This window comes from Dreissena polymorpha, chromosome 13 (assembly GCF_020536995.1).
Source record: "Dreissena polymorpha isolate Duluth1 chromosome 13, UMN_Dpol_1.0, whole genome shotgun sequence".
NCBI classification, from domain to species: domain Eukaryota; kingdom Metazoa; phylum Mollusca; class Bivalvia; order Myida; family Dreissenidae; genus Dreissena; species Dreissena polymorpha.
In genome coordinates this window covers 40,172,679-40,191,722 of record NC_068367.1, presented here as the reverse complement: position 1 = coordinate 40,191,722, position 19,044 = coordinate 40,172,679, and the positions used below count along the sequence as shown (strand labels likewise).

Here is a 19,044-nt window from a genome sequence, read left to right as displayed (position 1 = left end):
ACTGATAATGTTTATTAGATGAATGGTAAAATAAGATTTCATCATCATCATCAAGGTCATCAAAATGAAGAACAACATCAGCGTCATCAAACGTATCATCTTTATAAACATCAACAACATCATTCATTATGATAATAGTCATTGCCACAATCAAGATCATTTGAATCATTATGATGCATTTTCAAAATTGTCGTCACCACTGTCTCGTCCTCAGCATCATACTAGTTTGGAGTTTACATTGTTATCGAAAGATCCATCCCCGTGTGGATTTTTTCAGCATCAAATCCTTATTTGTTTAATCTATGCACTGTCTAGATGTTCGTGTATATTTTATTTAAGGCGCCGATTTCTTCAACACAATGAATTGATAACATAATTATTTGCATTTTGCTAATGATGTTTAAGTATGGCATTTAATTGTTAATTCGTAAACAATGTCGCTATAGGAAATGTGCAATAACATTGTAGACGTATCTTGTAGATTGTGACCTATTAAAAACAACTCACAATCCACCAATCACGTTTAATTATTTATCACTAATTTGCACTTCAGATTGCGGGGACCCAACACCAGACCACGGAGCAGTAAACACCACAGCAAAAACGTATGGAACTGTTGTTGAAGTATCATGCAATCATGGTTATGTACTGAGCGGAACGAGCATCATCAAATGCAACGCAGACTCTGCCTGGTCTGAATCAGCCACTTGTAACCCATATGGTAAGGAAGTTCTGTGCATGATTCAGGTATGGAAAACATTCCGTCTGCTGACATTTCGTGTCTGTTGCTTTAGTTGGATATCTCTCTGTCCAAAACAGTATTTTAGTCACTTCACGGCGGTGAGTTTACCAACTCACACTTTCCTTGTATTGGCTGGTTTACCCAGTACTTAGTGTACATACTTATGCCAGTAACTGACTACTGCACCACTTGAATTAGAGAAGGAAAATGGCCGTGTAAAGGATTTCCCTACTTATCACAAAGTTGTCAGCACTCTACCAACTGAGCAACCCGACCCGGTTCCCCTCTATTTGCCAGTATTTAGTCCCTATTCATTAGAAACATACGTAAAAGACCACATTATCAGATATAGACCCATGTCGTTCTTCAACCCATTTTGAGGGCCTTGCCACGTCATTAACTATAGCTAACTGTCCGTATGTTATCAACCAGGGTTAGATGATTTTGTACAGAACACATTTTTGTTTTCTCGAAAAACCTAGTTACCTAGCATACATTTTAGGAATAACTGTAAAGTGGTCAATCCCTAGTTTCAATCACTTGATTAAGAGTTTTTGTGCATTGTTTACATGCACATTTGTCACATACTACTTAGCATTTTTCTATCTAAACAAACTTTATAATAATTTTCAATAAAACTTTGAAATTTTATCAATTTTAATATAACTTATTTTATAAGACAGATATTTAATTTGTTTTGTTTTACATTAACCTTGAAATATATTTTGACTGAAGACTGCGGTAGTGCTGCCCCAACAAATGGTGTGGCCACAGCCCCTAGGGGCACTACTAACCGGCAGCAGGCTACGGTGCAGTGTAATCCAGGCTACACACTAAATGGCTCATCGGTGATAGAGTGCAATGCAACCGGCTGGAATGACTCTGTTTTCTGTAGTAAGTGGAATATTGTATTTTATAAATCTACCTGCCTGCCAGCTTGCCCACTCGCCTGCAGCTGCATGTCGTGCTTAGTTCCGTGTGTTGCAGCCTGCACCGTTCCGTCCCAGTTCCGCCACGTGCCGCAAATTAGTTTTCGGTCGGCGTTTTTTTTTCTTCATCGTTCTGGTGTCAACTCAAGGGCCACAGCACTGTAATCTGTTTCGTCTTTTCTCCAGACATGCCCACTCCAATTTTATCTTCTTCTTCTCACTTTTTCGCTGATCCTCCATGCTTTTGCTATTTCTAAAACGGTCTTAAAACTTGTTTTGGAATGTACCTAGTTTCTCTATTTGCCCTTTGTTAGTTGCCATCTTTCCCTTCCATACAGTAGAACTGAAAAGACAAGGCTATTGAACAGGGATGCTTTGATCTTTCTGCAAATGTCGCGGGCTTATCAGATGTTTGATAACCGTTCAAACTGTGCGCACTCCAGTGATGTTATTTTATTCACATCTGCTGTGCCTCCATCTTCCTTTAAACAGTTTCGCCAAGATACATGAAGCCTTCAACGACTTCTTCTTCGTTGTTTCCAACCTTCGCTATATATTTATTCTTATTGTTAGTGGTCATTACTTTGCATCTCTAAGTGTTGAGATTTAGTCCAACTTTAGCTGTATGTTCTCCCAGTCTTTTAATTTTGGGTTGCAGATAATAAATTGTTGATTATAACAGTGCGATATCGTCTGCAAAGTCAAAATACTCCAGAATAGTTGTATGGTTTCATCAGATTACAGTTCTCTCACTTTCCACCGTTTTCTACATTACCCAGTCGATAAAATCAAGGAAGCGAATTCCTGACATGCAGCACCCCTGCTTCACTCCTGTCATAATTGGGAACCATTATGTTGTCTTTTTCTTCTACATCAGAGCACTAGTTTGCAAGGTCAAGTTTACAACAATTGGTATACCTTGTACTTAGGTGAGCGCTTTTGGAACTTCAAGTTTTTCTTGTCTTATACTCTTATCTTTCTGCACAAGATATCAGGAACTAATAATTCAAAAATTATTACACTTTCTAAACATTATACTTTTAGGGAGGAACTATTTTCAGGTGTTACGCAAAGATGAAGGTGTATACAGTTATAGTCTTTCTTTAAAAAGCAAGTCTTTACTTTTGTGCAAAATCACTGTTAATTGTAAGCCTATTTCAATGACATTTTATGAACAGAAGGTAGACAAGTGCTGCACCAACACATACGGTTAGTTTAGTATTGTGAACAAAATTGCCATGATGGCCTTGAATCGATAACCTAAATTCTCATTTAGGCACTAGCTGAATCTTAAGTAAGAAATGATAGGTGTTTACTACGTACAATAAGCAAGATTTTTAAATCCCAGAACAGGTCCATTTTTCCCACAAAACAATGACATTTTATGCAGATTCCTAACAAGTAAGTACCAAGTATTTTGACAACACAGTAAATTCGGCGGATGACCACTGTATGATGATACATATCAAATACCAAACCTTACGCACTGTATCTTCAGATGAAATTACTTTTTAAAGTTTTCATAAATAATATTTTTAAGGAATATAAGTTACCCCAGGTAGGGCCAATTTTGACCACAAAGGAATAATGTAAACAAATTGGTATAGGATATTTTTACAATATTATATAATAAATAACGGATCTATGAGCCTTGCGGTTTCAGGCGAGATTTTTATGTATTCACTTATAAGATCTATTTTATCTGTTGTGTCTCACATATGCAAAAGCCTTAATAGGATTAAACAAATAAATAAATGCGGTCACCCAATGATCATCCCCGTTATGATTAATGAAAACCTGCCAAGCGACTGAGGTTATGCTTGTTTTGTTTGGCAATCGGTTAACGACGGACGTCATGACTGACAGTAAACTACGTCGGATGCCGTTAAGACATCCACCAAAATAGCTCACGTTGAGCACTTTGTGCTCAAGTGGCAGATAAACGAAAAATATAATAACCTGACCGAACACTTTAATGGTAGCATGTAGACATTGTATGAAGAAAAGAAACACGAAGGTGATTCGTCTTTGGAAGGTACAGGTAGCTGAATTCTTTTTGGGGACGTACTTAATCTTGACGCCGATTCTTTTGAAGACGGCAATAATTGGGCACATCATCTTTATCTGTAACTACTTCGGTCATTATCATCATTTTTCGTAAATACATTATGAGAGGTGAATTTCCATAGGTTTTTTTTATTGCCTTCTTTCTTTCGGACTGACTCATTTGGTGCATTCAGCACACGAATAATATTAGGACATCCTAAATTAAATGAATACATCATAACACATACGAATATGTCGACATAACATTATCAAAATATAAAACCACAAAATAAGTGTCAAAATAAGTGCAGCATTTACGATCGTAGCAGATTTTGAGCCTCTGTACTGTTCACGAACAATTAACTCGATGACGTAATGAACACATCGTTATCAAAAGTGAGAAGAAATATCGAGTTGAAGTGTCATAACTTAAACGGGTCTTCGTCATAACTTTGAATATTAAAACGATATAGAATAGCATAGGCTTCATTCATGGTTAATACGCAAATTGCTAACCCTTAAATTAACAGCGTTTTTTATATATAAATAATCTGAATTTTAACGCTACTGTATACTTAACTCAGTCACTGGTTCCAATTGTGTCTTTGTGAATTAGATAGAATCATTGTTAGCGGTTAATTTACATACACATTTTGAATACGTAGCAATTTATTGACTTTTATTAATAGTTGGAAAAATATCGATAACATGTTTCCTCGAACTATATGGTGTTTGTGCGAATTCATCTTTGTAAATACAAACATGTTTTTCATGACTTTTATATTGTAGAACTCACTAAAACAAATGTTTTCTACACCATACCTATCTGTTAACATATGTTTTATGATGTTCATTCTTTACCATATATTTGGTTACAGGAATGTTACTATTTAAGCTGAAATAATGCGAACTAAACGAGATGTCTTATGTATAGATCTATAGGCCCCAATGTTTTGCACGACGGTTACATTACAGTAAATCTATATATTTAATTTATTTTACGCAAGTATTTTTAACCCTGTCGTTATTGCTTGTTTTAATGATGGGTTTCGTACAGAGCAGTAACGTATAATCTTTGCACATAATAGCGGAGTTTACATTTGCCGGTACCCGTTAAATACGTTAATTGTGTAGCAGGAAAATTGTATAATATTTTAAATGTATAGTTATTAAACGCTGTATTATAATGATTAGACTGGCAAATATATAGACACTAGTTCCTTTAATCCATTTCAGACAAATGTCTTCATTTTTTTTAAATACGTTCAATATTTTATTAAAGCAACTGTTAAGTATTTGGCTTTAAATTTTGGCTGAAATGACTCCTAAATATGCACGGAGAGATGGAGGTATCATTAACTGTGTTTAATGACCATATACTTGCCTTCCTCACGTGGTTTATGCAGGGACCCAAGTATAGGTCCCTGGCTTTATGACACCATGTTTTCTTTGTAACTGCATGGACAGTATCCGATCATAACGAGATAATCGGTTTGTGATTAACAAATATGCAATTAAACACCGGTTTAAAAATGATGAAACAAAGATTGTCTTAATTGGTGTGAACAATTAAATAAAAACCATTACATTAATCGAGAGAATTTATATAATGTGTAACAAGATAAGTTTTTACAGCTATATAAAGGTTCAAATCAGTTACTTTATGTTGTGCACATCGATCTTTTTGTTGTTTGTTTTCATCCTTAATTGGGTTAGTTCATAAAATTAAATTATTCTGAAAGAATGTTCATTTCTGATAATTATTTATCTAAAAATGGTCGCGAAGATGTGCCAAGTACTGCAAGTAGAGAGGTTTATGTGGTAACCACATACCGAGCTTGTAGATTGTGTTCCACTCCCGAGTTTGTTGTTAGTGAAAACAAATAATAACAATAATATAATCGTTCCAAAAATGCATCTCCTTGCATGCTTATGTTTTATTCGGACATAATTAGTAAAAATGTAGGTGATATAGTGCATGCTTATCAATAAAAACGATGATTATATCAACCTTCTCGATATGCGCTTGTATGAATTCAACCTCTTTTTGCCAAACAGTGGGCGGAGTCTAAACTTTACAGGTGCGCGTGACATCATTCGTCAACTGGTCTTTACACGTTTGCTTTCGAGCAATGCCTTACGTCACCCAATTTTTACATTTGTTTACATTAACGGATTGAGAGTAATAATTTTATTAATGAAAATTGGCAATAAAATAGTTCCTAAAAGATGCATTCCAATTACCATGTTTTGGCCCGATGTAAGGGTAAATTTAAAATTTATATTTCATTTTGAACAACTAAGATTAATACCACGCGTTTCAAGCCAGTTTTCTTAGCTACGGTTAACCTGATAACTGCCGCATCCGCGCCGAGAAAGAGTTGTATAATATATGCAAGAGGTTTGAGTTCTTCAACTTAATTCATTCACAAATGGCAACATAATGTGAATATCGTGTTAAATGGAATATTTTGAACTGAGCGTATATAGAAAAGAGTCAATAAACAATGTTTGAATTATACGAGTCGCGGAAGAGAATGTTTATGAATGATTAAAATAGTTCACTTCTTGCTGCGTCTTAACAAGGTGGTATTTTTGCTAAGCACAGGTCATTCATAATCTGAGGCTATTAATAGATGTGGGAAAATAAAACTACTTCTGATCAACGAGTATAGGTTACATTACACTAAATCATTGTGTATCCCTCCGTGGTCCATTCGAAAGTAGTGCCTATTTCTAAAGAGTTCCTTTTCTCTTCTTGAATATAAGCCATTTAACAATGTGAGACATGTCTTTTGTGGTTATTTGTAATATCCTGTATGTGTCTGGAGTACTTTGATGCCTTGGATTGGAAGCTAACTTAAAAGATGAACTTTTGAGGGTGTGTTTTCTATTGTGTGGGGCTTTTGTCGAAATTAGGATTCCGAAACGCGTTTTTCTACGGTGGGTTCATTCGACAGCGATTTACTTTCTTAGAAGTTGCGAGACGGTATGTTTTTGATTGCAATTATTGGAAGATGACAGATCCATCTTTAAAATTATACCAGGTTCGGAAAAATTGATACGTCGGAAAGGAAATAAAAATGCTGTGAAAGTTGTCAGTTTTATAATGGGACCCTATGGGAATCGGAATTAGTGTAATATAACCTTTAAAAAGCACATTTACTGCAATGTCAAGGTCACATGGATTCGTCTGCAAGCGAGACAAGTAGAAAATGAATTTTAATGAATGTTTTGATGATTTGGGTGCTAAAATAGATGAGAGATGTCAATATTTTGGTCCAAATGGATGTTTAAGGTGGTTTTGGACTGTTCCGGATGGGTGGGGGACCTGGTATGGACAAGTAAGGGTAACATTTCCAACATATCTTAAATGTAAATATTATTATGTCCCTAGATTGAAGTTTCAGGTGGAGAGCAAGATGAAAAATATGCCAAATTACATGCATGCAGCCCATTTATGCCATTTTTCTCTTTGTTTGTAGGCCTGACCGTTTGTCCTTGAGCCGTAGATGGTCAACAATCCGCTAGCTGTCTTGCTCTGACTGGTGCACTGGACATGATTTCAATGTGAGTCATCATACTGATTGTTTAATTAACACATGAATTTCAGTTTGTTTGTTAAAGTACTAACTTAGCTGTGTATTTACAGTGGACGTAGTGGTGCGCAGCAGGTGGTAGACTAGGTATTTCCATAAATACACTATGTTTACAGAATTGCGGCCAGTGGAGCAACATAGCTGATGAGTTAATAGCACTAGTTCTTCAGACAAATAACTTTATTTTCAACCTATAAAGCATATTTAGCTGTAGGTGAGGCCATTTAGCTGTAAGATCTGGCTTTTGTTCTGTTAAGCCCTTAGAGTAATGAATTTCAGAGTGAAGACCATAGCGCCTTTTCCTAGTCAAGTATCGGGCAGCTGTATGTCTTTTCAGAAATGCACATGTCTTCTTAAGCATGTCATTGTGTTTGCTTTTAATAAGATAGGCAATAAACTCATAACCTTTAGACAAATGAGCATCTGTAAATTCAGATTTCACTATTTCAGAGTTAGCCAGACCATGATTGAGCTTAAGGATTGTGCTGCGGATGCAGCCTGTGCAGTTCCGGGAGAAAGTCACTGTCTTGGGCAATGCGGTCTGGTATCAGGTAAGCACTATTGAAAGCCTCACACTTTTGGGGGGTCTGAAGCCTTGTGCTGTCAATGCAATCTGGTTCAAGTACAATCCGAATGCATTTTCAAAGCAGTACTTCATCAGATATGGTTATCTCAAGCTTACAGTTCGCGGGCAGATATGACTTCGATTTGTTCTTGCTAGCAGAACCCCTACAGGCCAAACTATGCGTTAAGCACTATTTTCCACAGCAACCCTTGCAGACAGAAAAACAATACGTACAATAACTTCTGGCATTTAATTTTTAATTTCCTTTATATCTCTTTTGTCTGTTTGTTTGCCCTTTTTAACTCTGACATGCCATCTTGCTCACATTGATGGAGCATACCTGTTTTTGTTTAGAGCCAAGTCCCCAGCTGCTCGAGTTTGCCGTGTCGATAATGAGAAAGCCATGGCATGATGTCTCCTCTATGTGTTTCCTTATCTCAGTGTTGAACATAATTGCCAGTTTCAGGGGCCTAAACATTTTATTTTATTAAAGGTCTGGATGATCCTTGCCTGACTGCGGGTTTGTGTACACCTCAATCCGACTCTGTGTCCTGAACAGAGGCCGCAGTGGTGCAGCGCTTGTGGACAATCCATCAACATCCTGAAAGGTCAACACTACACCAAGCTGGGAAAATTGATCCTGATAGTCATCCCCAGGTAGTGGAATGAATGTACACTGAACTACAGAGGAATCACACCCAAATGACTTTCCTGCCACGACATTAGTGTGGCCACTCGCGTAGGAATTCCTTAGCAAACGTGCTCTTTTGCATGGTGACTGTGGGCATTTTTGCAAAACTTACGCTTTCAACACTGGATTTTAAAGAGAATACTTAATAAAATGTCGCTAACAGGACTTATTTATATGAGAGAGACTATCTGGATGCGCATTAAGTGTCACTTTGTGTCGTAAGCTGTTGAAGGAGCGCTTTGCGCTTTTTTAAGTGTTAATTTTGGGTAGCCGGCTTGTATCGGCTTGAAAGCTGCAAATTATGCCTCTCATCATAATAGCATTAATTTTTGTAATTGCAATGTGTATGTTTAGATTGTAAGTGAAGCTTTTAATAATAATTTTCTTAAAAAACATGATTTTATATGCTGTCAGTGAGTTTTTTATTGAAAAAAATGCTTAAAATTAAAAAAAAGTATCCTATTTCATCAAGAAAAGTACACTGATTCACAATCAATACATTTATTTGGGCCTTTTGCTGATATATTGGTGAATTTCGCATGCAATGATACCAGTTTTTGCCATAAAAGTTACGCGTAACAATAATTGGAGACACAAAATCAGCTGTCGTCACTTAGACTAAAAATCATGCATTCCGACTTGACTGCGGCCAATTTAGTCACCGCTTTAAATGGCCATTTTAAGGCCTTTACCCCCATCCGAATGCACTGAAATTGCATATTCATTGTGGAAATAGTTGAAATCTCATGTGGAGAAAGTTTGAAAAAGATGGGACAAAGTTGAGTTCCCTTAAAGGTTACATTACACTAAATCATTGTGTATCCCTCCGTGGTCCATTCGAAAGTAGTGCCTATTTCTAAAGAGTTCCTTTTCTCTTCTTGAATATAAGCCATTTAACAATGTGAGACATGTCTTTTGTGGTTATTTGTAATATCCTGTATGTGTCTGGAGTACTTTGATGCCTTGGATTGGAAGCTAACTTAAAAGATGAACTTTTGAGGGTGTGTTTTCTATTGTGTGGGGCTTTTGTCGAAATTAGGATTCCGAAACGCGTTTTTCTACGGTGGGTTCATTCGACAGCGATTTACTTTCTTAGAAGTTGCGAGACGGTATGTTTTTGATTGCAATTATTGGAAGATGACAGATCCATCTTTAAAATTATACCAGGTTCGGAAAAATTGATACGTCGGAAAGGAAATAAAAATGCTGTGAAAGTTGTCAGTTTTATAATGGGACCCTATGGGAATCGGAATTAGTGTAATATAACCTATAGTATGATGTCGGGAGTCAACTATCACGCGTCTGTTGCGTAACCACGTTGAGAGTGCTTGCAACTACAGCGGGGTTAAATTTGATGTGTCTGGGAAAGGTTCTTTTGTTCTCAACAGGTCGCGGCGATAGCACGTTTGATAACAACGCAATAGTATATGGTTTAGCTTGTTTATATTCAAAGTTCTCAATTTATAAAACGTTGAACATGAGTTCACCAATAACTAAATGTATTCTAAAAACAACAATAAAAATGCTTTATAATCGCTAAAACCGAATATAAAAAACAACAACTAAACGGTATTCGGCGTCCATGCTGACTTTGAAATAAAGTTTGAAATCTACGTTTCTAAATACAGTTTAAACCCTCTTTACCGGATCTTCTCTATACCGGAATCCTCTCTAAACCGGACAAATTTTCCGGTCCCATTTTTTCCGCCATAAAACCATGCGTAAAATATCTCCTCAAGACCCGAATCCCCTCAATTCCGAATACCGGTCATTCTTTTGATCAATATTGGGTCATTCCATACTTTATTGTACCTCTCTAATCCGCTCAGGGCCGGTTTATTGCACCTTAGACCCAGTGTCAAAAAGTTGTGAATAGCGGATTAAAGACGCGTGAAATTAATGAAGGTGGTCGAAAAAATTACATACTTGTCCTGTGATGTACATATCGATCAATAGAGGTGATAATACTGATTATAATTACTGATAACAAACATAGAGTTCTTTAGTGTGCTTTGTTTTTGATGCAGGAAGCCGTGCTAAATTTTAATAATCGTTAATGCTATTTAATATTGTGTTGTTTATTACAATTGCTAATTTAGTGTCATATAAAATGGTGATTTGCAGAGTAATTGAAGCAGTTGCATTAAGATATTCATTTAGATTTTCAAATATGTAATTAAGATAACTAAGACTAAACAAGAGCACCGCCTTGCGGGTGCAGACCGCTCATCTATTTTCTTTTTAAAGGTGAAGGGACTCTCAATTTTAATCACAAAGGAGGGAGGGGTGGAGTGAAGAGGGGTGTATAGTGTGGGGGTGTGGTCATTTATTACATTATCTTCCAAAAATGCGGAAAAAAATGCCAAAAAAAATCGGTAGTGGGGGGGGGGTGGGGGGTGGGGGGTGGGGGGGAGGGGATTCTTGGGTGCGATGGTTGAACGGTATTTCTAAAATAAAATAACAAAAATAATTATTTGTGTTTTTTAAACGTTTAAAAAAAATGGAGGGGGGGCGATGGGGTGGGTGGGGGGTATAGTGTGAGGGTGTGGTGGTCATTTGTGAGATGATCTTAAAAAAAAACATTGGGGGGGATTCCGGGGGGGGAGGGCGTGGGGGATGGTTTGGGTGGAGTCTATTGTGGTATGTCAGGTAAGAGTTGTTTTGTCAAAGTATCAATCAAAACTAATCATAAATTAAGAAGTTATGGCAATTTTAGCAACATGTAATAATTTGACCTTGAGAGTCAAGGTCATTCAAAGGTCAAGGTAAAATTCAACTTGCCTGGTACAGTAACCTCATGATAGCGTGAAAGTATTTGAAGTTTGAAAGCAATAGCCTTGATACTTTAGAAGTAAAGTGGATCGAAACACAAAAATTAACCATATATTCAAAGTTACTAAGTAAAAAAGGGCCATAATTCTGTAAAAATGACAACCATAGTAATGCAACTTGTCATTTTACTGTCCCCTTATGATAGTTTGCGAGTGTTCCAAGTATGAAAGCAATATCTATGATACTTTAGGGGTACAGTGGACCAAAACACAAAACTTAACCAAATTTTCAATTTTCTAAGTATAAAGGGCCCATAATTCCTTCAAAATGCCAGTCAGAGTTACATCACTTTGCCTGCACAGTCCCCTTATGATAGTTAATAAGTGTTGCAAGTATGAAAGCAACAGCTTTGATACTGTAGGAATAAAGTGGACATAAACACAAAACTTAACCAAATTTTCAATTTTCTAAGTATAAAAAGGGCACATAATTCTGTCAAAATGCCAGTCAGAGTTACATAACTTTGCCTGCACAGTCCCCTTATGATAGTTAGTAAGTGTTGCAAGTATGAAAGCAATAGCTTTGATACTTAAGGTATAAAATGGACCTAAACACAAAACTTAACCAAAATTTTCAATTTTCTAAGTATAAAAAGGGCACATAATTCTGTCAAAATGCACGCCAGAGTTATCTAACTTTGCCTGCCCAGTCCCCTAATGATAGGAAGTAAGTGTACCAAGTGCAAAAGCATTGATACTTTCTGAGAAAAGTGGACCTAAACGCAAAACTTAACCGGACGCCGACGCCGACGCAGACGCCGACGCCAAGGTGATGACAATAGCTCATATTTTTTTTTCAAAAAAAAGATTAGCTAAAAAATATCCGAAATTCCTTCCACATTAAGCTATGTCATTGACTTTCTGAAAGTTAGATAGTCAATGTCATTTCTAAACCGGAATCCTCTCTAAACCGGAATTTTCTCTCGGTCCCGAGGTTGTCCGGTTAAGAGGGGTTCCACTGTAATTAAAAAGTTTAACTATTGTGTTTTTTGTTCACTTGTAAGTCGCATATTCACCGCTTGAAATGTGTGTGATTATCGTCAAACCACACATTAGTGTAAGTAGATAAAAATTATACTACGAGAGTGCACATCATATGTGACCTCACATGGCTTATTATGAGTTTATTTCTTCACCATCGAAATATATTGTACGTTAAATATGATTACCACTCGACCCATTTAAATCACACTTTCATAGCCGCGTCATGCGAAAATGGGTCTTATGGTGTTTCGGCCAGCGTAGCTAAAGCCCAACTTGTGCATTTGCGCAGTCTGGTCAGTTTTAGTATACCTGTAGTTATTTTTTTTTAATTTATTCAAAATTAAGCGAAATATAAATCATTTGATAAAGCTATAGTCCAGTCAAAATATCCCCAAAATAGCCATAACCTTAAAAAAAATTGCAACAGAAACGAAACCTTTAAATTTACCATCTAGGATCTATTACATATCAAATAAAAAAAATCTAGAAAAATCTAAGCAGGGGAAATATTGTAAAAAAATGAAAATATTTACTAGGAAAACACTTAATATTTCAGATAGAAATTACCTGCTACAGCTAAATAGTGTTCAGAAGAGCAGTTTCATTTCAATATTTGAACATAATCCGGTACACAGAAAGTAGCAAATAATATAAAAATATATTCTTTTGCTATCTGTGCATGTATTTAAAGCGAGATAAATATACATTAAACATTACTAGAGTTGCGACACCTTAAGGGTTTCGCGGGATGGAATGAGTGGGGAGATGAAATAAAATTGAAAACCTATTTCTTTTTGTGCATTTAATGATGGTAACCAAAGTTCTCGCAAAAAAATAATATGCATATCACATGATAGCAACCATAATACTCGCAGACATGTTTATTTTTTCCAGGCCGTTCGATTAGCTAACTTAAAAAGTAGAACTTCAATTCCCATGACTATAATATTAAAAACGTGAAAAGAGCAAACAAATGCAGTGTGTCGGACATCCCCATCTTAAACACTATCGACTAGCATTAAGCCTTTTTCTGTGTCTATAAAATTCTGTGTATTTTATTGAGACATCATTATAGCTTTGCGTTCAAGATAGTGTTGAATTCATTTTGCAATGCAATCAGCGCTTTGATTTTATATTACGAAATGTACTACGCAGTACATTGTGTGACGTCATTTCGGTGACGAAACACAATAGTTTTATTTACACTCTCTGGAATTTAAGGACATGTCGCGGACGTGGTGTTTTTTATCTGTAAACTATTTGTTTAAAGCATCGAACGAATGCAAAACGTATTTCGGATTGTGTGTTCATCATGCATAAATGTAAACATAGATAGGTATACAATACGATTGTGTGGTTTGAACTAAGTTTTGATTAAGACATGGATTAATAAAGGTGAAAGTGCATATCGTTTCAAATTGTTTGTTATAAACTTTGGATTAAAGTAGTCAACTTCTTGTTACAAACATTGGATTAACGATGTCATTTAGGTAAGCGTGACGTTTATACTAAATTTTTTATAACTCTTGTTAAAGCTGAAATTGAGTCATCAAATTTCGCTACAAAACGGTGTCAGTTGCAATAAATATTTTAATGTGCTACGTGAAATTATAATTATGTTTGATTATTTTGTTTATTTGTTACGCACTTAATGCTGCTAATGATGTGTTGCTCACGACAAGCCTCGCTGTGTAAACCTTTCTCCAACTCGTCGGACAAATTCAAGTACACGTGATACTTACATTGTTGTTTATTTTGTCTGTGTATTTGGTGAAGGTAACCAAAGATATCACAGAGATTTTAATATACATGAAACTATTTCAATTAATGCTATTTTGAGAAGTCCGTCACCACTCTATCGTTTGTTATTGTTTATATCTTACTATTTTGCTCCTCTATATAAACATTTCTCAAAACCGGCTTTCCGTACTTTTATTTTGCATGCAACTGATTGCGCAATTTATGACGTATGTTGTGTGACGTAATTTATTTGTCAAAACAAACAATTGTAAGTTAAATTCTCTGGATGTTTTTAACAGTTATTTGTTTAAAGCATCGAACGAATGCAAAAACGTATTTCGGATTGTGTGTTTATTATACATAATTGTAATTGTTATATTATATTGGATTATTGTCGTCATTAAGGTAAGCGTGTTGTTAATACTCAATTGATTTACTGCTCACGTTTATTTATTGATTCAATAATTAAACCCTAAATTAATAATGTATTTGTCTCATGATTATCATGTATATTAAAGATATTATCGGATAAATAGAATACCATGTTAATACCAGTGTGTACTTACATTTATCCGACACGTCTCGGAAAGCCTCGCCGTGTAAACCTTTCTTCAACTCGTCGCACACAATTACATAGATTTATGTCATGAATATCTAAACAACCACACTCGATCTGCACAAAAGACATGCATGTGTACTTCGTATTGATATTTAAACACAATTATTACGTCGTTGTTTATAGATTTAACGCCTAACTGTATATTATATTGAATTAATAACGCGTAACTTAGTTTCTTTGTTTCTTAACAAGATGGAAGCTAGCCTAAGCGCTTTTCATGACGTTACGTCACAATGTTTATCTACGCGCGTTGTGTTTCGCAGAAAAAAATTTTAAACACAAAATACTCGAAAACTTGATTTTTCCCAGGTATAACGCCTACGCCAACAGGTAGATCGCATTCTGGTCCATATACGTGTCAAATTTCAGCAAAAGTTACCGACCAGTCTTCAAGCGCCACAAATCGCGGCTATATGCTCCAACTTAACGAAACTTAGCCCCCTTTATCATTCGTTCGATTGAACGTCATCAATGATGACGTCCAATACATCACTCATTCCATACCAGAGTTGCGACACCTTAAGGGTTTCGCGGGATGGAATGAGTGGGGAGATCAAATCAAATTGAAAGCCGATTATTTCGACAAAAAAAATTGGGTACGAAAAAAATAAATGGGTACGAATAAAAAAATTTGGGTACGAAAACAGTTGGGTACGAAAAAAATTTTGGTACGAAGAAAAATGGCAATAAAAAGATTGGGTACGAAAAAATTTGGGTACGAAAAAAAATTGGGTAGAAAAAAAATGGGTACGAAAAAAATTTGGGTACGGAAAAAAATTGGGTACAAAAAAATTTGGGTACAAAAAAAGTGGTTACGAAAAAAGTGGGTACAAAAAAAAAATTGAATACGAAAACATGTGGGTACGAAAACAATTTGGGTACGATAAATAAAAATTGGGTATGAAACAAAATTTGGGTACGAAAAAAGAAAATTGGGTACGAAAAAAATTTGGTACGAAAAAAATGGGTACAAAAAACATTTGGGTACGAAAAACATTTGGGTACGAAAAATATTTGGGTACAAACAAATGGGTACGAAAAAAAATTGTGGGTACAATGGGTTCATGTTAAGGTTTTAGCATGGCAGACGCCGGATGGCGAAAAGACACGACATGACACAATGAGCTGGCTATGACAAAACCTGAGGTTTTTTCCGAAAACAGCCGAGCTCATAATGCATAAATCAGTGAGTAATAGTACTTACACTCAATAGGCACAGGGTATAAAATCAGAACCACTGGGCCGAATCTGCTGAAACTTGGTCGCATTATAGATTATGGTCCAAACAAGCTACAGAATGAGCGCTTCTGGACCTGACAGCGTAAAACATTAACCGATAATGGACAGCACAAAATGGGTCATTTTGTACCAAAAAAAAACAAACTTAAAGTGGCATTTAAGATATTTTAGACATCAGAAAGTTGCAAATGTTTAATATTCTGCACTCTTCGACTGGTTTGTTTTTTTACAAATTTAGAAGCATTTATCCTTGAGGTGTATATAAATCCTGTTATTCAATGTAAAAATAGCTAAGCAGCAATGCCCCTTTAACATTATTCCTTATATTTAATTGTATTGTTTAAAGAAAGAACTGTGTATATTTAATGATAATGGCTCCGTATTTCACACTTGATAGGCCACTGCTGGGGCTTGAACCCAGAACTCATCTCACATTGTAAGATGCATTTTTCAATTAAACTACAATGACTGTATCGTGTGAAGTGGAGCCAACATACACCCACATAAGTGAAAAAATCATTATGTCGATATATTTGTCCTGGGCGTTTTCCGACATGTTGCATAACTGTTTACCACAAAAGATGTCTACATAGATAAATATACATACATGTAAATGGGAAAAAAATGAACTGTCTATTTTTAATTTTTGCTTCATATATACACATTTCCTAGCCTGCCATGATTTATAATTATATCATGTTGAAATCATTTATAGACAGAATATTACTGAAACTGCAATAAACAATAAGATAGATAGATAATAATAATGTTTAATTCTATCTAATGCAATGAACAAATGTTCTTCCGATGCCATTTTCACTAAGCTATAGTTATTGAATCCTGATATACGACTAAAACTGAACATCTAAACAGCAGTATTTTACATGAAGAGTACTCACAAAACCACAACAATAATACTCGATGAATGAACTGTCCGAAATCCGAAAAATATGTACACTACAATAACAAGACGTTAATAAAAATATGCACATTAACATTATTCAAGATATGAAAGCAATATATCAAGGGATATAGGAAATATTTGGGGTGTTACGCACAATTTAACATAAAGTCAGTGTGCGAATTTCACTTTTTAAACCACTAGCCCGTTCGGGCTACCAGATGGATTTTTTCACTATCCCGAACCAAAGTTGACTAGCCCGAACTGTTTATCACAAGTTTTTAAAATAAGTTTATATTTTTGACGGTTCTGGATAGTTTTTATTGCAGGTAGGGTGTAATGATGAGGATTGCAACTAACAGTTGATCCCAATTAGCAGGAAATGTTATTATAATATTTCAATGACACAATATGATTATAATATTTATGTATGACGATATTCGTCAATCAATACCTTACATGCAGTCAAGAAGCAAAGGTTTTTTTATCCAATCTGTAAATAATTTTAGATGTCAATTGTCCCAAATTAGAAATCCGAAACATTAAGCCTAAAGTCTGAGGCCGTATGATAAAGCGAATAGAGGGCAGTGTCTCCTCCCCCTAGCTTATTGTTCTTTTTTATAGTCTTTCTAGGTCCAATTCTGGTGAGTACAATGTGAAAAAATATCAACCAGACCATCCGTAAAATCGCATGTGTATTCATCATTCTAGATATTTTTTTATCAAGAAAGTCGAAAATAAATTAAAATCGACAGATAATACCGTATCCGGAAACAACTGTCCAAAAACATATCAATATAAGTCTTTGCACGTGAAATAAAATATGCATATCGTTAAACTGCCTAAACTGAAAACCAGTAAAAAGTAACCAAGCAACTACGCAATCAATATATAATTTGGTTGACATATTCTATTAAAATATGATAGTTCAATGCGTTGATTTGTCAATAGATCATTACAAATCCAAGATGGCGGACATTAAAAACATTTGTAGACTTGTATGGTTTGCTGAAAGTACAGCAAATTGAACAACCTGGGTAGATCCGCATTTTATTCGCACAGTATCAAAAAAAAATTTGTCATTCAAACTCTCGTCATGTCAACATAATCGGAAGGGTGAGGAAACGCGATACGACGCTAAATAAACGCAAGATATGGTTCAAGCGATGGATGAAAATAATATTTTTGAGCATTTTTTATTTCAAAAGTTTGAAAAATCAATAGCCCAATCGGGCTAGTACCCATGGAAATTCAGTAGCCCAAAACGAGATCAACTAGCCCCGGGCTAGTGCAAATTTCGAACACTGTAGAGTTATAAATAATATGCATATTCTACGTGGAAAAAGGGTCATAATTCTTACAAAATGCAAGTGATACAGTTGTCTGCTCTTGTTTTTAGGTTGGGGTCATGTTGGTTAACACGTATGCAAAATATGGAAGCAATATGTCAAGGGACATAGAAAATATTTGGGATGGTACGCAAACTATAACATTTGCACGCTAATGCCGATGCCGGGGTGAGTAGGATAGCTCCTCTATATATATTTCATATATAATAGTCGAGCTAAAAAGTAAATTTACTATAAACAACAAGCTTACCTAAATCACAACTTTACTGCAATGCTTATAACAATAAAGTTACAAAGATATTTCATTGATTAAAACTAACTTATTACTATTGGTTGCCCGCACTGACAACCATCTTTAGTATGTTGGTTGCCCAGATAAAGAATAACCAGCCCAGAATTATGTACATGTGTATATTATACTTTCTTTTAATAAAATAATAGATAATTAAATAAATTTGCTGACATTGCACTTCTCAATGAATGATGTTTTATTATGAGTCTGAATTTAATCATTTCCTATTCCTTAATAATGAATGTTATTTAACTAGTATTGATCCATGGTGGTCAATTGTTATTCAATTTTTATTGCACTGAATTGTTTTAAGCTTTAAAAAAAAAAACAAGTTGCCCGGCCGGACTATCAACTTTGGAAATTGAGTTGTCCAGGCCAAAACTACTTGCCCCGGGCTCACGGGAAACCACTAATTTTCATCCCTGTATACCCTTTCATTTTCTGTTCTTCCATCCCATTCTCAAAATGAATTTTAAACCACAATATTTTTTAATAACATTTGTATGAATTGCTAACC

At 35.4% G+C, this 19,044-nt stretch overlaps 2 protein-coding genes and 1 long non-coding RNA gene across 3 annotated transcripts in view; 2 read left to right on the top strand and 1 right to left on the bottom strand.

The window, feature by feature from the left end:
* The window catches only part of LOC127854854 (uncharacterized), a 154,462-nt gene that overhangs the window by 3,943 nt on the left and 131,475 nt on the right, over window positions 1-19,044 (top strand). The window lies entirely within an intron of this gene.
* The window catches only part of LOC127854860 (uncharacterized), a 140,738-nt gene that overhangs the window by 69,034 nt on the left and 52,660 nt on the right, over window positions 1-19,044 (bottom strand). The window lies entirely within an intron of this gene.
* Window positions 6,842-9,837, top strand: LOC127854862 (uncharacterized). Its single transcript, XR_008037180.1, has 4 exons — window positions 6,842-7,067; window positions 7,203-7,287; window positions 7,767-7,867; window positions 8,375-9,837. It is a non-coding gene; the product is annotated as an uncharacterized LOC127854862 (long non-coding RNA).